Source organism: Phyllobates terribilis, unplaced genomic scaffold (assembly GCF_046119375.1).
Source record: "Phyllobates terribilis strain yellow unplaced genomic scaffold, ASM4611937v1 Scaffold_1090__1_contigs__length_425415, whole genome shotgun sequence".
Classification (NCBI taxonomy): Eukaryota; Metazoa; Chordata; class Amphibia; order Anura; family Dendrobatidae; genus Phyllobates; species Phyllobates terribilis.
This window is the reverse complement of record NW_027363850.1, coordinates 43,899-66,792: the sequence shown is the minus strand read 5'-3', so window position 1 is coordinate 66,792 and position 22,894 is coordinate 43,899. Positions and strand designations below refer to the sequence as shown.

At 44.9% G+C, this 22,894-nt stretch overlaps 13 non-coding genes and 1 pseudogene across 13 annotated transcripts; all 14 read left to right on the top strand.

Annotated features, from left to right (window-relative positions):
- The first annotated feature begins 15 nt into the window (after positions 1-15).
- On the top strand, positions 16-206 carry LOC141242921 (U2 spliceosomal RNA). Its single transcript, XR_012307275.1, has one exon. It is a non-coding gene; the product is annotated as a U2 spliceosomal RNA (small nuclear RNA).
- Positions 207-1,327: 1,121 nt separating this feature from the next.
- LOC141242998 (U2 spliceosomal RNA) lies at positions 1,328-1,419 on the top strand (annotated as a pseudogene).
- Positions 1,420-2,208: 789 nt separating this feature from the next.
- On the top strand, positions 2,209-2,390 carry LOC141242979 (U2 spliceosomal RNA). Its single transcript, XR_012307326.1, has one exon. It is a non-coding gene; the product is annotated as a U2 spliceosomal RNA (small nuclear RNA).
- Positions 2,391-3,510: 1,120 nt separating this feature from the next.
- Positions 3,511-3,701, top strand: LOC141243008 (U2 spliceosomal RNA). Its single transcript, XR_012307345.1, has one exon. It is a non-coding gene; the product is annotated as a U2 spliceosomal RNA (small nuclear RNA).
- A 1,122-nt stretch (positions 3,702-4,823) lies between these two features.
- LOC141243007 (U2 spliceosomal RNA) lies at positions 4,824-5,014 on the top strand. The gene has a single exon (XR_012307344.1). It is a non-coding gene; the product is annotated as a U2 spliceosomal RNA (small nuclear RNA).
- A 1,127-nt stretch (positions 5,015-6,141) lies between these two features.
- LOC141243006 (U2 spliceosomal RNA) lies at positions 6,142-6,332 on the top strand. Its single transcript, XR_012307343.1, has one exon. It is a non-coding gene; the product is annotated as a U2 spliceosomal RNA (small nuclear RNA).
- Positions 6,333-7,454: 1,122 nt separating this feature from the next.
- LOC141242930 (U2 spliceosomal RNA) lies at positions 7,455-7,645 on the top strand. The gene has a single exon (XR_012307283.1). It is a non-coding gene; the product is annotated as a U2 spliceosomal RNA (small nuclear RNA).
- A 6,304-nt stretch (positions 7,646-13,949) lies between these two features.
- LOC141242980 (U2 spliceosomal RNA) lies at positions 13,950-14,135 on the top strand. The gene has a single exon (XR_012307327.1). It is a non-coding gene; the product is annotated as a U2 spliceosomal RNA (small nuclear RNA).
- Positions 14,136-15,253: 1,118 nt separating this feature from the next.
- Positions 15,254-15,444, top strand: LOC141243005 (U2 spliceosomal RNA). Its single transcript, XR_012307342.1, has one exon. It is a non-coding gene; the product is annotated as a U2 spliceosomal RNA (small nuclear RNA).
- A 1,120-nt stretch (positions 15,445-16,564) lies between these two features.
- LOC141243004 (U2 spliceosomal RNA) lies at positions 16,565-16,755 on the top strand. The gene has a single exon (XR_012307341.1). It is a non-coding gene; the product is annotated as a U2 spliceosomal RNA (small nuclear RNA).
- Positions 16,756-17,875: 1,120 nt separating this feature from the next.
- Positions 17,876-18,066, top strand: LOC141243003 (U2 spliceosomal RNA). The gene has a single exon (XR_012307340.1). It is a non-coding gene; the product is annotated as a U2 spliceosomal RNA (small nuclear RNA).
- Positions 18,067-19,186: 1,120 nt separating this feature from the next.
- On the top strand, positions 19,187-19,377 carry LOC141243002 (U2 spliceosomal RNA). Its single transcript, XR_012307339.1, has one exon. It is a non-coding gene; the product is annotated as a U2 spliceosomal RNA (small nuclear RNA).
- Positions 19,378-20,501: 1,124 nt separating this feature from the next.
- LOC141243000 (U2 spliceosomal RNA) lies at positions 20,502-20,692 on the top strand. Its single transcript, XR_012307337.1, has one exon. It is a non-coding gene; the product is annotated as a U2 spliceosomal RNA (small nuclear RNA).
- Positions 20,693-21,816: 1,124 nt separating this feature from the next.
- LOC141242999 (U2 spliceosomal RNA) lies at positions 21,817-22,007 on the top strand. Its single transcript, XR_012307336.1, has one exon. It is a non-coding gene; the product is annotated as a U2 spliceosomal RNA (small nuclear RNA).
- Positions 22,008-22,894: the final 887 nt, after the last annotated feature.

Sequence of the window (22,894 nt, the reverse complement as noted above, 5' to 3'; positions counted from 1 at the left end):
AAACCAATTCTGGTTATCGCTTCTCGGCCTTTTGGCTAAGATCAAGTGTAGTATCTGTTCTTATCAGTTTAATATCTGATACGTCCCCTATCTGGGGACCATATATTAAATGGATTTTTAGAACAGGGAGATGGAAAAAGAGCTTGCTCTGTCCACTCCACGCATTGACCTGGTATTGCAGTATCTCCAGGACCGGTGCAACCCTTCTTTAATGCAGTTTCTAAAATCAGAAAGAATTGAATTCAATGCTTTTTGTTCATTTTGCTTGTTTGTCGGATTTTGGGATGGACTCTTTGGCTTTGCTTTTCTTCTCCTCATTGGATTTTTCATGTTAAAAGTTGCAGAAGCCAGATGACAAGCTCATTTTGGTTCAACTTCAGCAACTGTGCATTGCATTGCCATGTAATGTAATGTAATGCAATGCTATCTATCTAGCTCTCCCTCTATACTTCCTTTTGGATAAACAGACATATTAGGCAAGCATTTTGGAGCTTTCACCTAAATAACTACAGGTGGTGAGATAAGCTGCACAATATAATTGACCTTTCAGTATATTGTTGCACACACACCATCTATTTAGCAAATGCCCTTGTTATCAACAGCAGCCTTTTAATCTCACCTGAGCTAGCAGGTATGTGAGCTGGTTACTCTGCTGCGCTTAAAATTTCTTTTTTGGTTTGCTACAATGCCTTTTCTGAAACGTTGTCTCCCTCTGCTGGAACACTGACTTCTTTCATTTAATGCCTGCAGACTATAAAAGAGAAACCAACCCAAAAAGTTTGGTTGATTAGTCTGTGGCATTCTTTTAAACTGTTGCTTATGGCGGTCTCTGTGAGCTTCTCAGTGACATTCAGCCATCCAGGTATCCCGCCTGCAGTAGACGGAATGTGGCAATGGAACGCTGGCTGCGCGTGTCATAATAGGCTCTGAGCCTTTATATACCTGCGCACAGCAGCAGCCACCTTCAGTCTGCTGCTGGACAGCCAGCAGCAGCAGCAGCAGGAGAGGTAATTAATCAGCAACCCTCCTGCTAAGGGTAGACAGCTGCTCGTTCCACCCCCCCCCCCGCCTTAATTGGTTCTCCTCCCTTCCAATGGTGTTGAGGCGGGTGGGAACATCCGGGGGTTGAGGGTACTGTGCTGAAAGAGGTGGAGTTATGCAGATCTAAAACGCGTGGATTGCAGCAGCAGCAAGCCGAAAAGTGCAGGCATGTGAGGGATCTAGAGGTTGACAGCATGTCTTCTTAACGGGAGTCCAGGTGGCCATCTCCACAAATGGACTTTTCAGAATCCTTGGGTGGCACCGTAGTCGGAAACCAATTCTGGTTATCGCTTCTCGGCCTTTTGGCTAAGATCAAGTGTAGTATCTTTCGAAAAGGCGGTTTTGGATGTTGGCCGCCCTAGTAGATTGATACATTATGCACACTGGGGTTTAGGCGCTTGTTAGTACGCCAGGTGGCTAATATAGTCATCTGGTGGAAAGCATGGCCCCCCAGGATCGACGCCATTGGGCCGGGGAAGATCGAAAGCCCGAAGTGTGAAGTGCCCCAGGAGTGGTTACCCTGGGGTGCCTTAACTCACTGGGATTGGGAACCCCACTTGAGTTTATGGCACATTTGCACAAGCACTTCAAATTTTCTTTCTTCGCACACACCCTTATTCCGGGCCTTCTGGCCTTAGGATGGGGAATTTTTCAATTCCCGGTCGAAGGTCCGGGCAGTATTATACTGTGAAACCTTCACTATTTATTTAATTTCTTTGTCACTGTGTGTCCACTTATTCACGTGTGTCACGTCCTACTAGGATTTTGTCGGGATGCGGTTCCCTTACGGGTTCCTCTCTTGGCAGGTCTAGGGGGGGAGTGTGTGGCCATCAGGTTCCGCTCCCCCCTGAACCCCCCTGGCTCTCCTCTTTCGGGAGGAGAGCGTTGTTGGCTCCCCTCTTCCGGGAGGGGAGCACAGTCTTTGGCTCCCAGTGCCTTGCTCGGGTGAGAACTCGGGCAGGTGCTGGGGGTAAGATTGGGTCGCCTCTGGCTTCGGCTGGAGGTGGCTTTTTGTCCCTGTTCCTCGCTGTGGCCTTTTGGCTCGGAGGGACGGGGAATGGTTTGGGGGACCCTTCTCCTTTTGGAGAGGGTTTCAAGAAGACCAGCATCCTAGTGCACTTTTTTTGTGGCACTTGTCACTTTTTTAAGCGCACTCGGGTTTTGTACACGAATTCGGGCTTTCAAAAAGAAAAAAATCTGTTCTTATCAGTTTAATATCTGATACGTCCCCTATCTGGGGACCATATATTAAATGGATTTTTAGAACAGGGAGATGGAAAAAGAGCTTGCTCTGTCCACTCCACGCATTGACCTGGTATTGCAGTATCTCCAGGACCGGTGCACCCCTTCTTTAATGCAGTTTCTAAAATCAGAAAGAATTGAATTCAATGCTTTTTGTTCATTTTGCTTGTTTGTCGGATTTTGGGATGGACTCTTTGGCTTTGCTTTTCTTCTCCTCATTGGATTTTTCATGTTAAAAGTTGCAGAAGCCAGATGACAAGCTCATTTTGGTTCAACTTCAGCAACTGTGCATTGCATTGCCATGTAATGTAATGTAATGCAATGCTATCTATCTAGCTCTCCCTCTATACTTCCTTTTGGATAAACAGACATATTAGGCAAGCATTTTGGAGCTTTCACCTAAATAACTACAGGTGGTGAGATAAGCTGCACAATATAATTGACCTTTCAGTATATTGTTGCACACACACCATCTATTTAGCAAATGCCCTTGTTATCAACAGCAGCCTTTTAAACTCACCTGAGCTAACAGGTATGTGAGCTGGTTACTCTGCTGCGCTTAAAATTTCTTTTTTGGTTTGCTACAATGCCTTTTCTGAAACGTTGTCTCCCTCTGCTGGAACACTGACTTCTTTCATTTAATGCCTGCAGACTATAAAAGAGAAACCAACCCAAAAAGTTTGGTTGATTAGTCTGTGGCATTCTTTTAAACTGTTGCTTATGGCGGTCTCTGTGAGCTTCTCAGTGACATTCAGCCATCCAGGTATCCCGCCTGCAGTAGACGGAATGTGGCAATGGAACGCTGGCTGCGCGTGTCATAATAGGCTCTGAGCCTTTATATACCTGCGCACAGCAGCAGCCACCTTCAGTCTGCTGCTGGACAGCCAGCAGCAGCAGCAGCAGGAGAGGTAATTAATCAGCAACCCTCCTGCTAAGGGTAGACAGCTGCTCGTTCCACCCCCCCCCCGCCTTAATTGGTTCTCCTCCCTTCCAACGGTGTTGAGGCGGGTGGGAACAGCCGGGGGTTGAGGGTACTGTGCTAAAAGAGGTGGAGTTATGCAGATCTAAAACGCGTGGATTGCAGCAGCAGCAAGCCGAAAAGTGCAGGCATGTGAGGGATCTAGAGGTTGACAGCATGTCTTCTTAACGGGAGTCCAGGTGGCCATCTCCACAAATGGACTTTTCAGAATCCTTGGGTGGCACCGTAGTCGGAAACCAATTCTGGTTATCGCTTCTCGGCCTTTTGGCTAAGATCAAGTGTAGTATCTGTTCTTATCAGTTTAATATCTGATACGTCCCCTATCTGGGGACCATATATTAAATGGATTTTTAGAACAGGGAGATGGAAAAAGAGCTTGCTCTGTCCACTCCACGCATTGACCTGGTATTGCAGTATCTCCAGGACCGGTGCACCCCTTCTTTAATGCAGTTTCTAAAATCAGAAAGAATTGAATTCAATGCTTTTTGTTCATTTTGCTTGTTTGTCGGATTTTGGGATGGACTCTTTGGCTTTGCTTTTCTTCTCCTCATTGGATTTTTCATGTTAAAAGTTGCAGAAGCCAGATGACAAGCTCATTTTGGTTCAACTTCAGCAACTGTGCATTGCATTGCCATGTAATGTAATGTAATGCAATGCTATCTATCTAGCTCTCCCTCTATACTTCCTTTTGGATAAACAGACATATTAGGCAAGCATTTTGGAGCTTTCACCTAAATAACTACAGGTGGTGAGATAAGCTGCACAATATAATTGACCTTTCAGTGTATTGTTGCACACACACCATCTATTTAGCAAATGCCCTTGTTAACAACAGCAGCCTTTTAAACTCACCTGAGCTAACAGGTATGTGAGCTGGTTACTCTGCTGCGCTTAAAATTTCTTTTTTGGTTTGCTACAATGCCTTTTCTGAAACATTGTCTCCCTCTGCTGGAACACTGACTTCTTTCATTTAATGCCTGCAGACTATAAAAGAGAAACCAACAGAAAAAGTTTGGTTGATTAGTCTGTGGCATTCTTTAAAACTGTTGCTTATGGCGGTCTCTGTGAGCTTCTCAGTGACATTCAGCCATCCAGGTATCCCGCCTGCAGTAGACGGAATGTGGCAATGGAACGCTGGCTGCGCGTGTCATAATAGGCTCTGAGCCTTTATATACCTGCGCACAGCAGCAGCCACCTTCAGTCTGCTGCTGGACAGCCAGCAGCAGCAGCAGCAGGAGAGGTAATTAATCAGCAACCCTCCTGCTAAGGGTAGACAGCTGCTCGTTCCACCCCCCCCCCCCGCCTTAATTGGTTCTCCTCCCTTCCAACGGTGTTGAGGCGGGTGGGAACAGCCGGGGGTTGAGGGTACTGTGCTAAAAGAGGTGGAGTTATGCAGATCTAAAACGCGTGGATTGCAGCAGCAGCAAGCCGAAAAGTGCAGGCATGTGAGGGATCTAGAGGTTGACAGCATGTCTTCTTAACGGGAGTCCAGGTGGCCATCTCCACAAATGGACTTTTCAGAATCCTTGGGTGGCACCGTAGTCGGAAACCAATTCTGGTTATCGCTTCTCGGCCTTTTGGCTAAGATCAAGTGTAGTATCTGTTCTTATCAGTTTAATATCTGATACGTCCCCTATCTGGGGACCATATATTAAATGGATTTTTAGAACAGGGAGATGGAAAAAGAGCTTGCTCTGTCCACTCCACGCATTGACCTGGTATTGCAGTATCTCCAGGACCGGTGCACCCCTTCTTTAATGCAGTTTCTAAAATCAGAAAGAATTGAATTCAATGCTTTTTGTTCATTTTGCTTGTTTGTCGGATTTTGGGATGGACTCTTTGGCTTTGCTTTTCTTCTCCTCATTGGATTTTTCATGTTAAAAGTTGCAGAAGCCAGATGACAAGCTCATTTTGGTTCAACTTCAGCAACTGTGCATTGCATTGCCATGTAATGTAATGTAATGCAATGCTATCTATCTAGCTCTCCCTCTATACTTCCTTTTGGATAAACAGACATATTAGGCAAGCATTTTGGAGCTTTCACCTAAATAACTACAGGTGGTGAGATAAGCTGCACAATATAATTGACCTTTCAGTATATTGTTGCACACACACCATCTATTTAGCAAATGCCCTTGTTATCAACAGCAGCCTTTTAAACTCACCTGAGCTAACAGGTATGTGAGCTGGTTACTCTGCTGCGCTTAAAATTTCTTTTTTGGTTTGCTACAATGCCTTTTCTGAAACGTTGTCTCCCTCTGCTGGAACACTGACTTCTTTCATTTAATGCCTGCAGACTATAAAAGAGAAACCAACCCAAAAAGTTTGGTTGATTAGTCTGTGGCATTCTTTTAAACTGTTGCTTATGGCGGTCTCTGTGAGCTTCTCAGTGACATTCAGCCATCCAGGTATCCCGCCTGCAGTAGACGGAATGTGGCAATGGAACGCTGGCTGCGCGTGTCATAATAGGCTCTGAGCCTTTATATACCTGCGCACAGCAGCAGCCACCTTCAGTCTGCTGCTGGACAGCCAGCAGCAGCAGCAGCAGCAGGAGAGGTAATTAATCAGCAACCCTCCTGCTAAGGGTAGACAGCTGCTCGTTCCACCCCCCCCCCCCCCGCCTTAATTGGTTCTCCTCCCTTCCAACGGTGTTGAGGCGGGTGGGAACAGCCGGGGGTTGAGGGTACTGTGCTAAAAGAGGTGGAGTTATGCAGATCTAAAACGCGTGGATTGCAGCAGCAGCAAGCCGAAAAGTGCAGGCATGTGAGGGATCTAGAGGTTGACAGCATGTCTTCTTAACGGGAGTCCAGGTGGCCATCTCCACAAATGGACTTTTCAGAATCCTTGGGTGGCACCGTAGTCGGAAACCAATTCTGGTTATCGCTTCTCGGCCTTTTGGCTAAGATCAAGTGTAGTATCTGTTCTTATCAGTTTAATATCTGATACGTCCCCTATCTGGGGACCATATATTAAATGGATTTTTAGAACAGGGAGATGGAAAAAGAGCTTGCTCTGTCCACTCCACGCATTGACCTGGTATTGCAGTATCTCCAGGACCGGTGCACCCCTTCTTTAATGCAGTTTCTAAAATCAGAAAGAATTGAATTCAATGCTTTTTGTTCATTTTGCTTGTTTGTCGGATTTTGGGATGGACTCTTTGGCTTTGCTTTTCTTCTCCTCATTGGATTTTTCATGTTAAAAGTTGCAGAAGCCAGATGACAAGCTCATTTTGGTTCAACTTCAGCAACTGTGCATTGCATTGCCATGTAATGTAATGTAATGCAATGCTATCTATCTAGCTCTCCCTCTATACTTCCTTTTGGATAAACAGACATATTAGGCAAGCATTTTGGAGCTTTCACCTAAATAACTACAGGTGGTGAGATAAGCTGCACAATATAATTGACCTTTCAGTATATTGTTGCACACACACCATCTATTTAGCAAATGCCCTTGTTATCAACAGCAGCCTTTTAAACTCACCTGAGCTAACAGGTATGTGAGCTGGTTACTCTGCTGCGCTTAAAATTTCTTTTTTGGTTTGCTACAATGCCTTTTCTGAAACGTTGTCTCCCTCTGCTGGAACACTGACTTCTTTCATTTAATGCCTGCAGACTATAAAAGAGAAACCAACCCAAAAAGTTTGGTTGATTAGTCTGTGGCATTCTTTTAAACTGTTGCTTATGGCGGTCTCTGTGAGCTTCTCAGTGACATTCAGCCATCCAGGTATCCCGCCTGCAGTAGACGGAATGTGGCTATGGAACGCTGGCTGCGCGTGTCATAATAGGCTCTGAGCCTTTATATACCTGCGCACAGCAGCAGCCACCTTCAGTCTGCTGCTGGACAGCCAGCAGCAGCAGCAGCAGGAGAGGTAATTAATCAGCAACCCTCCTGCTAAGGGTAGACAGCTGCTCGTTCCACCCCCCCCCCCCGCCTTAATTGGTTCTCCTCCCTTCCAACGGTGTTGAGGCGGGTGGGAACAGCCGGGGGTTGAGGGTACTGTGCTAAAAGAGGTGGAGTTATGCAGATCTAAAACGCGTGGATTGCAGCAGCAGCAAGCCGAAAAGTGCAGGCATGTGAGGGATCTAGAGGTTGACAGCATGTCTTCTTAACGGGAGTCCAGGTGGCGATCTCCACAAATGGACTTTTCAGAATCCTTGGGTGGCACCGTAGTCGGAAACCAATTCTGGTTATCGCTTCTCGGCCTTTTGGCTAAGATCAAGTGTAGTATCTGTTCTTATCAGTTTAATATCTGATACGTCCCCTATCTGGGGACCATATATTAAATGGATTTTTAGAACTGGGAGATGGAAAAAGAGCTTGCTCTGTCCACTCCACGCATTGACCTGGTAATGCAGTATCTCCAGGACCGGTGCACCCCTTCTTTAATGCAGTTTCTAAAATCAGAAAGAATTGAATTCAATGCTTTTTGTTCATTTTGCTTGTTTGTCGGATTTTGGGATGGACTCTTTGGCTTTGCTTTTCTTCTCCTCATTGGATTTTTCATGTTAAAAGTTGCAGAAGCCAGATGACAAGCTCATTTTGGTTCAACTTCAGCAACTGTGCATTGCATTGCCATGTAATGTAATGTAATGCAATGCTATCTACCTAGCTCTCCTTCTATACTTCCTTTTGGATAAACAGACATATTAGGCAAGCATTTTGGAGCTTTCACCTAAATAACTACAGGTGGTGAGATAAGCTGCACAATATAATTGACCTTTCAGTATATTGTTGCACACACACCATCTATTTAGCAAATGCCCTTGTTATCAACAGCAGCCTTTTAAACTCACCTGAGCTAACAGGTATGTGAGCTGGTTACTCTGCTGCGCTTAAAATTTCTTTTTTGGTTTGCTACAATGCCTTTTCTGAAACGTTGTCTCCCTCTGCTGGAACACTGACTTCTTTCATTTAATGCCTGCAGACTATAAAAGAGAAACCAACCCAAAAAGTTTGGTTGATTAGTCTGTGGCATTCTTTTAAACTGTTGCTTATGGCGGTCTCTGTGAGCTTCTCAGTGACATTCAGCCATCCAGGTATCCCGCCTGCAGTAGACGGAATGTGGCAATGGAACGCTGGCTGCGCGTGTCATAATAGGCTCTGAGCCTTTATATACCTGCGCACAGCAGCAGCCACCTTCAGTCTGCTGCTGGACAGCCAGCAGCAGCAGCAGCAGGAGAGGTAATTAATCAGCAACCCTCCTGCTAAGGGTAGACAGCTGCTCGTTCCACCCCCCCCCCGCCTTAATTGGTTCTCCTCCCTTCCAACGGTGTTGAGGCGGGTGGGAACAGCCGGGGGTTGAGGGTACTGTGCTAAAAAAGGTGGAGTTATGCAGATCTAAAACGCGTGGATTGCAGCAGCAGCAAGCCGAAAAGTGCAGGCATGTGAGGGATCTAGAGGTTGACAGCATGTCTTCTTAATGGGAGTCCAGGTGGCCATCTCCACAAATGGACTTTTCAGAATCCTTGGGTGGCACCGTAGTCGGAAACCAATTCTGGTTATCGCTTCTCGGCCTTTTGGCTAAGATTGGGTGTGGTGTTTAGGCATTGCATCTGGTCTTGGCTGATAGGTGTTTGGGGTACCCGGCTCCTTGGCCTGGGGGGATTGTCCCACCTTACGGTGGGGCTTCACCCCCCTGCTGCTATTAGGGAGCTGGCTTAGTCCCCTTACAACGTGTTGCGATCCCTTAAAAAGGCTCACGCCTTTTTTCTTTTCTTCTGTAGTTGGTACGCTTTCGTGGAAGGATGCCTGCTACAATTTCTTTTGCATCGGGAGAGCCCCGGATGAGGAACACAATCCGTATCGAGGTCTTGGAAAGTTTCAGAGAGCAGAAAGGAATCCGCTTCGTCTGCAATACCATCCTCCTTGGGATCCTGGAGTTCGACAGAGATGACATCTTTTGCTTCCAGGACAATGAACTCAAAGGTATTTATACCATCACTTTTAAGAACCAAGGATGCTGCCAACAGTTGGTCCAGAAGGTGAACGAGCATGGTTGGAGAGATGAGATGGATGGCCTGGTGTTTTCCCTGCTTTTCGTCCATGAGGAGGTACAAATAACAACGTATTTTCCCAACCCTTTTGTGGAGAGGCAGGACATCCAAACCTGTTTGAGCCGTCACTGTGATGAGGTGAGATACATTGGGCCTGTGAAGAACTCTGTTGGCTTCTGGGGTGGGAAGCGGAGGTTTCTTGTGCGGTTGCGGAAGGATCCCCAGGGCTATGGAGGAACACATCACCCCCCCTCTACTATCACTATCGGGAAAAGTCGGGGGTATTTATTTTATGCTGGCATGCCTATGTACTGTCGAAATTGTGGGAAAATGGGGCATGTCCAGAGCAATTGTGCAGAGTCCAAGGCATTCCGTTGTAATAACTGTGGTCTACTAGGACATTTATTTAAGGACTGCCCCCATAAGGATTCTTGCAACCTGTGTGGCGTGGACGGCCATATATTTCGGGAGTGCCCACTGAAGACCAAGACCCGAACATATGCGGAAGCTGCTGGAGGACCTATGCCACGGGAAGGACCAGTTCGTGTTCCGGAGACCAGTAAAGGACCTGAGCCTCGTCCTTCTGTTTCCACAACAGAGGAGGTGGCGGAGAAGGTCAAGGGCGCGAGGAAGGAGACGGAGAGGACGGAGCAGGAGTCGGGTCTCCCCCGTGGAGAGCCTCCTGTGGCGAAGTCCCAGAAAAAGGGCGGAGGGCGGACCACCCAAAGACCGGAGCAGAGGGACTCTCCCGTCAGGGAGAAGACCACTGCGTCGATGGTCCCTGGTGTGTTGGAGCAGGGCGCCCCCAATGAGTTGGCGGTGGGGGGCTCTGTGTCGAAGACCCCAGACATACCTAGGGACTCGTGCCAGCAGACCACGGTTCTTTGTCCAGCAGGTGGCAATGATGGCGAGGTTCTCATGTCTGACCTGGAGAGTCTTCAGGAAGTGAGAGGCCATACAGCAATAGCGGAGGATGACTGCACGAGTGACGTGATTGAGCCGTGTGGAAAAAAGTTGAGAGCGGACAATCCTCCGGCATTTAATCCAGACTCGCCTGATGTGTGCCTTGCCAGGGATGATATATGGCAACCCGGTTCCTCCAGGTATCCGATATCCGGTTCGGACCCCCAGAATATTCTCTGCTTCTCCTCAACACTCGAGAGCTTGACGGGGTCTGCAGGGGATATAATGGATGACTCCCCTCCCCCATGACACAAATGCCATCTATTAAGTGTCTCTCACTCAATGTGAGATCTTTAAAGAGCCCTGTCCGCAGGGCTGCTCTCTTTGATTTTTTCAAAACATTAGACTTTGATATTTGTTTCCTACAGGAATGCGGTCTGCAACACGGACTACGGTATAATGAGCTAAAGAAAGACTGGAAACTAGGGCCCTCCATTTGGTCCGGCTCTAATGAGAATAAATCAGCTGGTGTGGGTCTGCTCTGCCGAGGTAATGCTTTTATAATCTCCTCTGTCACTGAGATTGTGCCCGGCAGAGCTATATTAGTACATTTATGTTTTAATAATTTTAACTTTCGTGTTATAAATGTGTATGCCCCGCCAGATAAACAAGAACGGATACAATTGTTTGAGATTTTACCGTTGTTCTGTGTAGGGTCATCTCCTCTTTTGGTAGCTGGGGACTTTAATTGCCTCAGTGTAAATGAGCGCTGAGGAGGAGGTGACCCGATCCGTAAATTAGATAAATCATGTTTTTTATTAAGTAATTTGCAGACAGATTTTAAGTTGCGCGATGCCTGGAGGTCGCTATCGCCGACGGACCCGGGATTTACGTGGTCCGGTCGGGGAGTGACCTCCAGGATCGATTTTATCTTTTTATCTGAAACTTTTAGCCCTGTATATTTTGTTTTAATTCCTAATTTATTTTCTGACCATAACATATTAAAATTAGAGATAGAATACCAGGGGGAACTAAAGGTGAATAGAGGGTTGTGGCGCCTGGGGGTACACCTATTGGAAGACCCCCTGGTAAGGTCAGATTTTATCAAAAAGTACCAACAATGGAGGCAGCTCAAACCCCATATTTTAAAATGCTGTCCTGGTGGGAAGGGATTAAAGACAAGATCCAACATTTTTTTATCAGGGCTGGGAAGAGGAAGGCGAGGCAGAAGAAGCAGGGCTATGCAAATTTGAATACTAGACTGCAGACTCTCCTTAAATTCAAAGAGATAGGCTTAGAGGTGCATGATGATATTGTAAGCCTTAAAAATGAGATACAGTCATACCTTGAACAAAAAGGGAAGGAAATAATATTTAATTCTAAGGTGCAATTTTTAGAAGAAGGAGAAAAGTGTACACGTTTCTTTTTCAAAAAAGTGGTGGAGAGGAAAGAAACGATTACCTGCCTAGATGGAGATAGCACAATACAAGGTATGAAGAGGGTAGCTTTTAATTTTTATAGAAACCTTTTTAGCAAAAAAAGTGTTAATAATATGTTTTTACAAGATGCTCTTAATGTCCTGGATTTTAGGCTAAATTCTGCAGATCAGGGGTTTTTAACAAAAGATATTACTTTAGAAGAACTTTTTAGTGTTTTTAAAAGTTTTTCAAGAGGGAAAGCCCCAGGAGCTGATGGTCTTCCTGTGGAATTTTATTTATCCTTTTGGGATATTTTAAAAGAGGATCTTTTAGCACTTTTTAAAGAGGTTTTTTTGTGTGATAAGTTACCCAAGTCATGGAGGAGGGGGATAGTGTCCTTAATATACAAGAAGAAGGGCGCTCGGGACGACCTAAAAAATTGGAGACCTATCACCCTCCTTAACATGGATTACAAGGTTTTAGCTAAGATTATTGCATGTCGTTTTAAAACTGTTATTAATGTGTTAATACAACCCGAACAAGTATGTGGTGTACCAGGGAGGAGTATTACAGAGACCCTAAATACGATCAGAGACGTAATATGGTACAGTAAAGACAGGGATCAAGGGCTGGCCCTGTTGGCGCTAGACTTCGAGAAAGCGTTTGACAGGGTTTCTCATGAATATCTTTTTAAAGTTTTAAAACAAATGGCAATCCCAGACTGGTTTTTATCTCGCATTAAGAGTTTATATAACAATATGTTTTCACAAATCTCTGTCAATGGTTTTTTAACTGATTTTATCCCACTGGAATCCGGAGTGAAGCAGGGATGTCCATTATCCCCAATTCTGTTTATTTGTGCTATGGAACCCCTTTTATGCATGATCCGGAAAGACAAGGTAGTCCGGGGGGTTCCTGTCCCAGGAGGGGGAGGGGCTCAGGTTAAAGTGCTTGGATATATGGATGACGTGACGGCTATTTGCACTGATCCTGCTTCACTCCGGAGAGTAGTATTGTGCACCAATCTTTTTAGTCAAGCTTCTGGTTTTAAAATGAATTTTAATAAAACTGAGTGTTTGATTATGGGGGCGTGGGATAGAAATGACTTACCGACTGTTAATGTGAAATATGACAATGTAAAAATTTTAGGGGTTGTATTTGATGCAAATAATGATGGGCTTGTGAGTTGGGGAGAGGTTCAAGATAAAATGGCAAAGAAACTTTCCTTTTGGACCCTGAGGAATCTTTCGATCGAAGGGAAAGTCCTTGTTATTAAATCTGTTTTATTACCTATGATTTTATATATTGCCATGGTGTATCCTCCCTCTGACTTAATGCTAAAAAAACTAACTCGTTGTATTTTTATGTTTATATGGGGCTCTAAAATGGAAAAGCTTAAACGATCAGAAATGTATAAGAGAAAGCAGAATGGAGGAAAAGATGTTCCCGATCTTCGCCTGTTTTTATATGTAAATTTTTTCTGTTTTTGTTTTAAAGCTTTTAAGTCTGATACTACTTTTGGCCTGTTTTTAAAATACACGTGTGGTTTTATCTTTAAGAGATGGTTTAGGCCATCCTTATCAGCGCCTGTTTTATTGTGTCCACCAAAGCACCTTATTATTTTAGAAAGAGTTATAAAGACTCATAATTTAAAAGACCTTGGAGCTGACATCCTTCTGGACCGGAAGAAGCTATTTGTCCACTTGAGGAGAGAAGAAGAGACATCCCCAGTTTGCAACTACTCATGGAACAGATCCAAACGTGTGTGGAGGAATGTCTTCGGGAAGTTCCTCGCCAATGTCCATAAAGACCTTGCCTGGATGTCCGTCCACCAGTGCCTCCCAACCAGAGAATTCCAACACCGGAGAGGCCTGGTGGCACGGGCAAAATGCCCAAGAGACTCTTGCCATTGTGATGAGACCGTTATGCACCTTTTTTGGAACTGCACCTTTGCACAAGAACTCTGGGTGAAATTGGGGATTCTTTTAAAGTGGGTTTGCGGTTTAAAGGACTTTTATTATGAATATGTTTTATACGGACTTTTTAATTGCCCTACTGCATACCAATCTGAAATCTGCTGGTGTATAATAAACTGTGCCAAGAATGCAATTTGGAAAGCAAGGAATATTTTATTGTTTAATCGTGATTTTATTTCTGTGCTTGATTGTATTAAACTGGCTTTTAGTGAAATGTATGTTTATTATTTAAAAAATGTAAAAGATATGGGCAAGAAGGAAGCGAACCGTAGATGGTGCTTTTATATGTGGAATTCTATTTTATATTGATTATTCTCTGTAATGTATAATTGTTAAATGTTTTTATGGGTTTTTTTGTACTTGAAAGGTTTCGCATTGATTGTCTTGTAATCTGACTTATGCACAATAAAATTATGTTGAAACCTTATCTGTTCTTATCAGTTTAATATCTGATACGTCCCCTATCTGGGGACCATATATTAAATGGATTTTTAGAACAGGGAGATGGAAAAAGAGCTTGCTCTGTCCACTCCACGCATTGACCTGGTATTGCAGTATCTCCAGGACCGGTGCACCCCTTCTTTAATGCAGTTTCTAAAATCAGAAAGAATTGAATTCAATGCTTTTTGTTCATTTTGCTTGTTTGTCGGATTTTGGGATGGACTCTTTGGCTTTGCTTTTCTTCTCCTCATTGGATTTTTCATGTTAAAAGTTGCAGAAGCCAGATGACAAGCTCATTTTGGTTCAACTTCAGCAACTGTGCATTGCATTGCCATGTAATGTAATGTAATGCAATGCTATCTATCTAGCTCTCCCTCTATACTTCCTTTTGGATAAACAGACATATTAGGCAAGCATTTTGGAGCTTTCACCTAAATAACTACAGGTGGTGAGATAAGCTGCACAATATAATTGACCTTTCAGTATATTGTTGCACACACACCATCTATTTAGCAAATGCCCTTGTTATCAACAGCAGCCTTTTAAACTCACCTGAGCTAACAGGTATGTGAGCTGGTTACTCTGCTGCGCTTAAAATTTCTTTTTTGGTTTGCTACAATGCCTTTTCTGAAATGTTGTCTCCCTCTGCTGGAACACTGACTTCTTTCATTTAATGCCTGCAGACTATAAAAGAGAAACCAACCCAAAAAGATTGGTTGATTAGTCTGTGGCATTCTTTTAAACTGTTGCTTATGGCGGTCTCTGTGAGCTTCTCAGTGACATTCAGCCATCTAGGTATCCCGCCTGCAGTAGACGGAATGTGGCAATGGAACGCTGGCTGCGCGTGTCATAATAGGCTCTGAGCCTTTATATACCTGCGCACAGCAGCAGCCACCTTCAGTCTGCTGCTGGACAGCCAGCAGCAGCAGCAGCAGGAGAGGTAATTAATCAGCAACCCTCCTGCTAAGGGTAGACAGCTGCTCGTTCCACCCCCCCCGCCTTAATTGGTTCTCCTCCCTTCCAACGGTGTTGAGGCGGGTGGGAACAGCCGGGGGTTGAGGGTACTGTGCTAAAAGAGGTGGAGTTATGCAGATCTAAAACGCGTGGATTGCAGCAGCAGCAAGCCGAAAAGTGCAGGCATGTTAGGGATCTAGAGGTTGACAGCATGTCTTCTTAACGGGAGTCCAGGTGGCCATCTCCACAAATGGACTTTTCAGAATCCTTGGGTGGCACCGTAGTCGGAAACCAATTCTGGTTATCGCTTCTCGGCCTTTTGGCTAAGATCAAGTGTAGTATCTGTTCTTATCAGTTTAATATCTGATACGTCCCCTATCTGGGGACCATATATTAAATGGATTTTTAGAACAGGGAGATGGAAAAAGAGCTTGCTCTGTCCACTCCACGCATTGACCTGGTATTGCAGTATCTCCAGGACCGGTGCACCCCTTCTTTAATGCAGTTTCTAAAATCAGAAAGAATTGAATTCAATGCTTTTTGTTCATTTTGCTTGTTTGTCGGATTTTGGGATGGACTCTTTGGCTTTGCTTTTCTTCTCCTCATTGGATTTTTCATGTTAAAAGTTGCAGAAGCCAGATGACAAGCTCATTTTGGTTCAACTTCAGCAACTGTGCATTGCATTGCCATGTAATGTAATGTAATGCAATGCTATCTATCTAGCTCTCCCTCTATACTTCCTTTTGGATAAACAGACATATTAGGCAAGCATTTTGGAGCTTTCACCTAAATAACTACAGGTGGTGAGATAAGCTGCACAATATAATTGACCTTTCAGTATATTGTTGCACACACACCATCTATTTAGCAAATGCCCTTGTTATCAACAGCAGCCTTTTAAACTCACCTGAGCTAACAGGTATGTGAGCTGGTTACTCTGCTGCGCTTAAAATTTCTTTTTTGGTTTGCTACAATGCCTTTTCTGAAACGTTGTCTCCCTCTGCTGGAACACTGACTTCTTTCATTTAATGCCTGCAGACTATAAAAGAGAAACCAACCCAAAAAGTTTGGTTGATTAGTCTGTGGCATTCTTTTAAACTGTTGCTTATGGCGGTCTCTGTGAGCTTCTCAGTGACATTCAGCCATCCAGGTATCCCGCCTGCAGTAGACGGAATGTGGCAATGGAACGCTGGCTGCGCGTGTCATAATAGGCTCTGAGCCTTTATATACCTGCGCACAGCAGCAGCCACCTTCAGTCTGCTGCTGGACAGCCAGCAGCAGCAGCAGCAGGAGAGGTAATTAATCAGCAACCCTCCTGCTAAGGGTAGACAGCTGCTCGTTCCACCCCCCCCCCGCCTTAATTGGTTCTCCTCCCATCCAACGGTGTTGAGGCGGGTGGGAACAGCCGGGGGTTGAGGGTACTGTGCTAAAAGAGGTGGAGTTATGCATATCTAAAACTCGTGGATTGCAGCAGCAGCAAGCCGAAAAGTGCAGGCATGTGAGGGATCTAGAGGTTGACAGCATGTCTTCTTAACGGGAGTCCAGGTGGCCATCTCCACAAATGGACTTTTCAGAATCCTTGGGTGGCACCATAGTCGGAAACCAATTCTGGTTATCGCTTCTCGGCCTTTTGGCTAAGATCAAGTGTAGTATCTGTTCTTATCAGTTTAATATCTGATACGTCCCCTATCTGGGGACCATATATTAAATGGATTTTTAGAACAGGGAGATGGAAAAAGAGCTTGCTCTGTCCACTCCACGCATTGACCTGGTATTGCAGTATCTCCAGGACCGGTGCACCCCTTCTTTAATGCAGTTTCTAAAATCAGAAAGAATTGAATTCAATGCTTTTTGTTCATTTTGCTTGTTTGTCGGATTTTGGGATGGACTCTTTGGCTTTGCTTTTCTTCTCCTCATTGGATTTTTCATGTTAAAAGTTGCAGAAGCCAGATGACAAGCTCATTTTGGTTCAACTTCAGCAACTGTGCATTTCATTACCATGTAATGTAATGTAATGCAATGCTATCTATCTAGCTCTCCCTCTATACTTCCTTTTGGATAAACAGACATATTAGGCAAGCATTTTGGAGCTTTCACCTAAATAACTACAGGTGGAGAGATAAGCTGCACAATATAATTGACCTTTCAGTATATTGTTGCACACACACCATCTATTTAGCAAATGCCCTTGTTATCAACAGCAGCCTTTTAAACTCACCTGAGCTAACAGGTATGTGAGCTGGTTACTCTGCTGCGCTTAAAATTTCTTTTTTGGTTTGCTACAATGCCTTTTCTGAAACGTTGTCTCCCTCTGCTGGAACACTGACTTCTTTCATTTAATGCCTGCAGACTATAAAAGAGAAACCAACCCAAAAAGTTTGGTTGATTAGTCTGTGGCATTCTTTTAAACTGTTGCTTATGGCGGTCTCTGTGAGCTTCTCAGTGACATTCAGCCATCCAGGTATCCCGCCTGCAGTAGACGGAATGTGGCAATGGAACGCTGGCTGCGCGTGTCATAATAGGCTCTGAGCCTTTATATACCTGCGCACAGCAGCAGCCACCTTCAGTCTGCTGCTGGACAGCCAGCAGCAGCAGCAGCAGGAGAGGTAATTAATCAGCAACCCTCCTGCTAAGGGTAGACAGCTGCTCGTTCCACCCCCCCCCCGCCTTAATTGGTTCTCCTCCCTTCCAACGGTGTTGAGGCGGGTGGGAACAGCCGGGGGTTGAGGGTACTGTGCTAAAAGAGGTGGAGTTATGCAGATCTAAAACGCGTGGATTGCAGCAGCAGCAAGCCGAAAAGTGCAGGCATGTGAGGGATCTAGAGGTTGACAGCATGTCTTCTTAACGGGAGTCCAGGTGGCCATCTCCACAAATGGACTTTTCAGAATCCTTGGGTGGCACCGTAGTCGGAAACCAATTCTGGTTATCGCTTCTCGGCCTTTTGGCTAAGATCAAGTGTAGTATCTGTTCTTATCAGTTTAATATCTGATACGTCCCCTATCTGGGGACCATATATTAAATGGATTTTTAGAACAGGGAGATGGAAAAAGAGCTTGCTCTGTCCACTCCACGCATTGACCTGGTATTGCAGTATCTCCAGGACCGGTGCACCCCTTCTTTAATGCAGTTTCTAAAATCAGAAAGAATTGAATTCAATGCTTTTTGTTCATTTTGCTTGTTTGTCGGATTTTGGGATGGACTCTTTGGCTTTGCTTTTCTTCTCCTCATTGGATTTTTCATGTTAAAAGTTGCAGAAGCCAGATGACAAGCTCATTTTGGTTCAACTTCAGCAACTGTGCATTGCATTGCCATGTAATGTAATGTAATGCAATGCTATCTATCTAGCTCTCCCTCTATACTTCCTTTTGGATAAACAGACATATTAGGCAAGCATTTTGGAGCTTTCACCTAAATAACTACAGGTGGTGAGATAAGCTGCACAATATAATTGACCTTTCAGTATATTGTTGCACACACACCATCTATTTAGCAAATGCCCTTGTTATCAACAGCAGCCTTTTAAACTCACCTGAGCTAACAGGTATGTGTGCTGGTTACTCTGCTGCGCTTAAAATTTCATTTTTGGTTTGCTACAATGCCTTTTCTGAAACGTCTCCCTCTGCTGGAACACTGACTTCTTTCATTTAATGCCTGCAGACTATAAAAGAGAAACCAACCCAAAAAGTTTGGTTGATTAGTCTGTGGCATTCTTTTAAACTGTTGCTTATGGCGGTCTCTGTGAGCTTCTCAGTGACATTCAGCCATCCAGGTATCCCGCCTGCAGTAGACGGAATGTGGCAATGGAACGCTGGCTGCGCGTGTCATAATAGGCTCTGAGCCTTTATATACCTGCGCACAGCAGCAGCCACCTTCAGTCTGCTGCTGGACAGCCAGCAGCAGCAGCAGCAGGAGAGGTAATTAATCAGCAACCCTCCTGCTAAGGGTAGACAGCTGCTCGTTCTACCCCCCCCCCCCCGCCTTAATTGGTTCTCCTCCCTTCCAACGGTGTTGAGGCGGGTGGGAACAGCCGGGGGTTGAGGGTACTGTGCTAAAAGAGGTGGAGTTATGCAGATCTAAAACGCGTGGATTGCAGCAGCAGCAAGCCGAAAAGTGCAGGCATGTGAGGGATCTAGAGGTTGACAGCATGTCTTCTTAACGGGAGTCCAGGTGGCCATCTCCACAAATGGACTTTTCAGAATCCTTGGGTGGCACCGTAGTCGGAAACCAATTCTGGTTATCGCTTCTCGGCCTTTTGGCTAAGATCAAGTGTAGTATCTGTTCTTATCAGTTTAATATCTGATACGTCCCCTATCTGGGGACCATATATTAAATGGATTTTTAGAACAGGGAGATGGAAAAAGAGCTTGCTCTGTCCACTCCACGCATTGACCTGGTATTGCAGTATCTCCAGGACCGGTGCACCCCTTCTTTAATGCAGTTTCTAAAATCAGAAAGAATTGAATTCAATGCTTTTTGTTCATTTTGCTTGTTTGTCGGATTTTGGGATGGACTCTTTGGCTTTGCTTTTCTTCTCCTCATTGGATTTTTCATGTTAAAAGTTGCAGAAGCCAGATGACAAGCTCATTTTGGTTCAACTTCAGCAACTGTGCATTGCATTGCCATGTAATGTAATGTAATGCAATGCTATCTATCTAGCTCTCCCTCTATACTTCCTTTTGGATAAACAGACATATTAGGCAAGCATTTTGGAGCTTTCACCTAAATAACTACAGGTGGTGAGATAAGCTGCACAATATAATTGACCTTTCAGTATATTGTTGCACACACACCATCTATTTAGCAAATGCCCTTGTTATCAACAGCAGCCTTTTAAACTCACCTGAGCTAACAGGTATGTGAGCTGGTTACTCTGCTGCGCTTAAAATTTCTTTTTTGGTTTGCTACAATGCCTTTTCTGAAACGTTGTCTCCCTCTGCTGGAACACTGACTTCTTTCATTTAATGCCTGCAGACTATAAAAGAGAAACCAACCCAAAAAGTTTGGTTGATTAGTCTGTGGCATTCTTTTAAACTGTTGCTTATGGCGGTCTCTGTGAGCTTCTCAGTGACATTCAGCCATCCAGGTATCCCGCCTGCAGTAGACGGAATGTGGCAATGGAACGCTGGCTGCGCGTGTCATAATAGGCTCTGAGCCTTTATATACCTGCGCACAGCAGCAGCCACCTTCAGTCTGCTGCTGGACAGCCAGCAGCAGCAGCAGCAGGAGAGGTAATTAATCAGCAACCCTCCTGCTAAGGGTAGACAGCTGCTCGTTCCACCCCCCCCCCCCCCGCCTTAATTGGTTCTCCTCCCTTCCAACGGTGTTGAGGCGGGTGGGAACAGCCGGGGGTTGAGGGTACTGTGCTAAAAGAGGTGGAGTTATGCAGATCTAAAACGCGTGGATTGCAGCAGCAGCAAGCCGAAAAGTGCAGGCATGTGAGGGATCTAGAGGTTGACAGCATGTCTTCTTAACGGGAGTCCAGGTGGCCATCTCCACAAATGGACTTTTCAGAATCCTTGGGTGGCACCGTAGTCGGAAACCAATTCTGGTTATCGCTTCTCGGCCTTTTGGCTAAGATCAAGTGTAGTATCTGTTCTTATCAGTTTAATATCTGATACGTCCCCTATCTGGGGACCATATATTAAATGGATTTTTAGAACAGGGAGATGGAAAAAGAGCTTGCTCTGTCCACTCCACGCATTGACCTGGTATTGCAGTATCTCCAGGACCGGTGCACCCCTTCTTTAATGCAGTTTCTAAAATCAGAAAGAATTGAATTCAATGCTTTTTGTTCATTTTGCTTGTTTGTCGGATTTTGGGATGGACTCTTTGGCTTTGCTTTTCTTCTCCTCATTGGATTTTTCATGTTAAAAGTTGCAGAAGCCAGATGACAAGCTCATTTTGGTTCAACTTCAGCAACTGTGCATTGCATTGCCATGTAATGTAATGTAATGCAATGCTATCTATCTAGCTCTCCCTCTATACTTCCTTTTGGATAAACAGACATATTAGGCAAGCATTTTGGAGCTTTCACCTAAATAACTACAGGTGGTGAGATAAGCTGCACAATATAATTGACCTTTCAGTATATTGTTGCACACACACCATCTATTTAGCAAATGCCCTTGTTATCAACAGCAGCCTTTTAAACTCACCTGAGCTAACAGGTATGTGAGCTGGTTACTCTGCTGCGCTTAAAATTTCTTTTTTGGTTTGCTACAATGCCTTTTCTGAAACGTTGTCTCCCTCTGCTGGAACACTGACTTCTTTCATTTAATGCCTGCAGACTATAAAAGAGAAACCAACCCAAAAAGTTTGGTTGATTAGTCTGTGGCATTCTTTTAAACTGTTGCTTATGGCGGTCTCTGTGAGCTTCTCAGTGACATTCAGCCATCCAGGTATCCCGCCTGCAGTAGACGGAATGTGGCAATGGAACGCTGGCTGCGCGTGTCATAATAGGCTCTGAGCCTTTATATACCTGCGCACAGCAGCAGCCACCTTCAGTCTGCTGCTGGACAGCCAGCAGCAGCAGCAGCAGGAGAGGTAATTAATCAGCAACCCTCCTGCTAAGGGTAGACAGCTGCTCGTTCCACCCCCCCCCCCCCCGCCTTAATTGGTTCTCCTCCCTTCCAACGGTGTTGAGGCGGGTGGGAACAGCCGGGGGTTGAGGGTACTGTGCTAAAAGAGGTGGAGTTATGCAGATCTAAAACGCGTGGATTGCAGCAGCAGCAAGCCGAAAAGTGCAGGCATGTGAGGGATCTAGAGGTTGACAGCATGTCTTCTTAACGGGAGTCCAGGTGGCCATCTCCACAAATGGACTTTTCAGAATCCTTGGGTGGCACCGTAGTCGGAAACCAATTCTGGTTATCGCTTCTCGGCCTTTTGGCTAAGATCAAGTGTAGTATCTGTTCTTATCAGTTTAATATCTGATACGTCCCCTATCTGGGGACCATATATTAAATGGATTTTTAGAACAGGGAGATGGAAAAAGAGCTTGCTCTGTCCACTCCACGCATTGACCTGGTATTGCAGTATCTCCAGGACCGGTGCACCCCTTCTTTAATGCAGTTTCTAAAATCAGAAAGAATTGAATTCAATGCTTTTTGTTCATTTTGCTTGTTTGTCGGATTTTGGGATGGACTCTTTGGCTTTGCTTTTCTTCTCCTCATTGGATTTTTCATGTTAAAAGTTGCAGAAGCCAGATGACAAGCTCATTTTGGTTCAACTTCAGCAACTGTGCATTGCATTGCCATGTAATGTAATGTAATGCAATGCTATGTATCTAGCTCTCCCTCTATACTTCCTTTTGGATAAACAGACATATTAGGCAAGCATTTTGGAGCTTTCACCTAAATAACTACAGGTGGTGAGATAAGCTGCACAATATAATTGACCTTTCAGTATATTGTTGCACACACACCATCTATTTAGCAAATGCCCTTGTTATCAACAGCAGCCTTTTAAACTCACCTGAGCTAACAGGTATGTGAGCTGGTTACTCTGCTGCGCTTAAAATTTCTTTTTTGGTTTGCTACAATGCCTTTTCTGAAACGTTGTCTCCCTCTGCTGGAACACTGACTTCTTTCATTTAATACCTGCAGACTATAAAAGAGAAACCAACCCAAAAAGTTTGGTTGATTAGTCTGTGGCATTCTTTTAAACTGTTGCTTATGGCGGTCTCTGTGAGCTTCTCAGTGACATTCAGCCATCCAGGTATCCCGCCTGCAGTAGACGGAATGTGGCAATGGAACGCTGGCTGCGCGTGTCATAATAGGCTCTGAGCCTTTATATACCTGCGCACAGCAGCAGCCACCTTCAGTCTGCTGCTGGACAGCCAGCAGCAGCAGCAGCAGGAGAGGTAATTAATCAGCAACCCTCCTGCTAAGGGTAGACAGCTGCTCGTTCCACCCCCCCCCCGCCTTAATTGGTTCTCCTCCCTTCCAA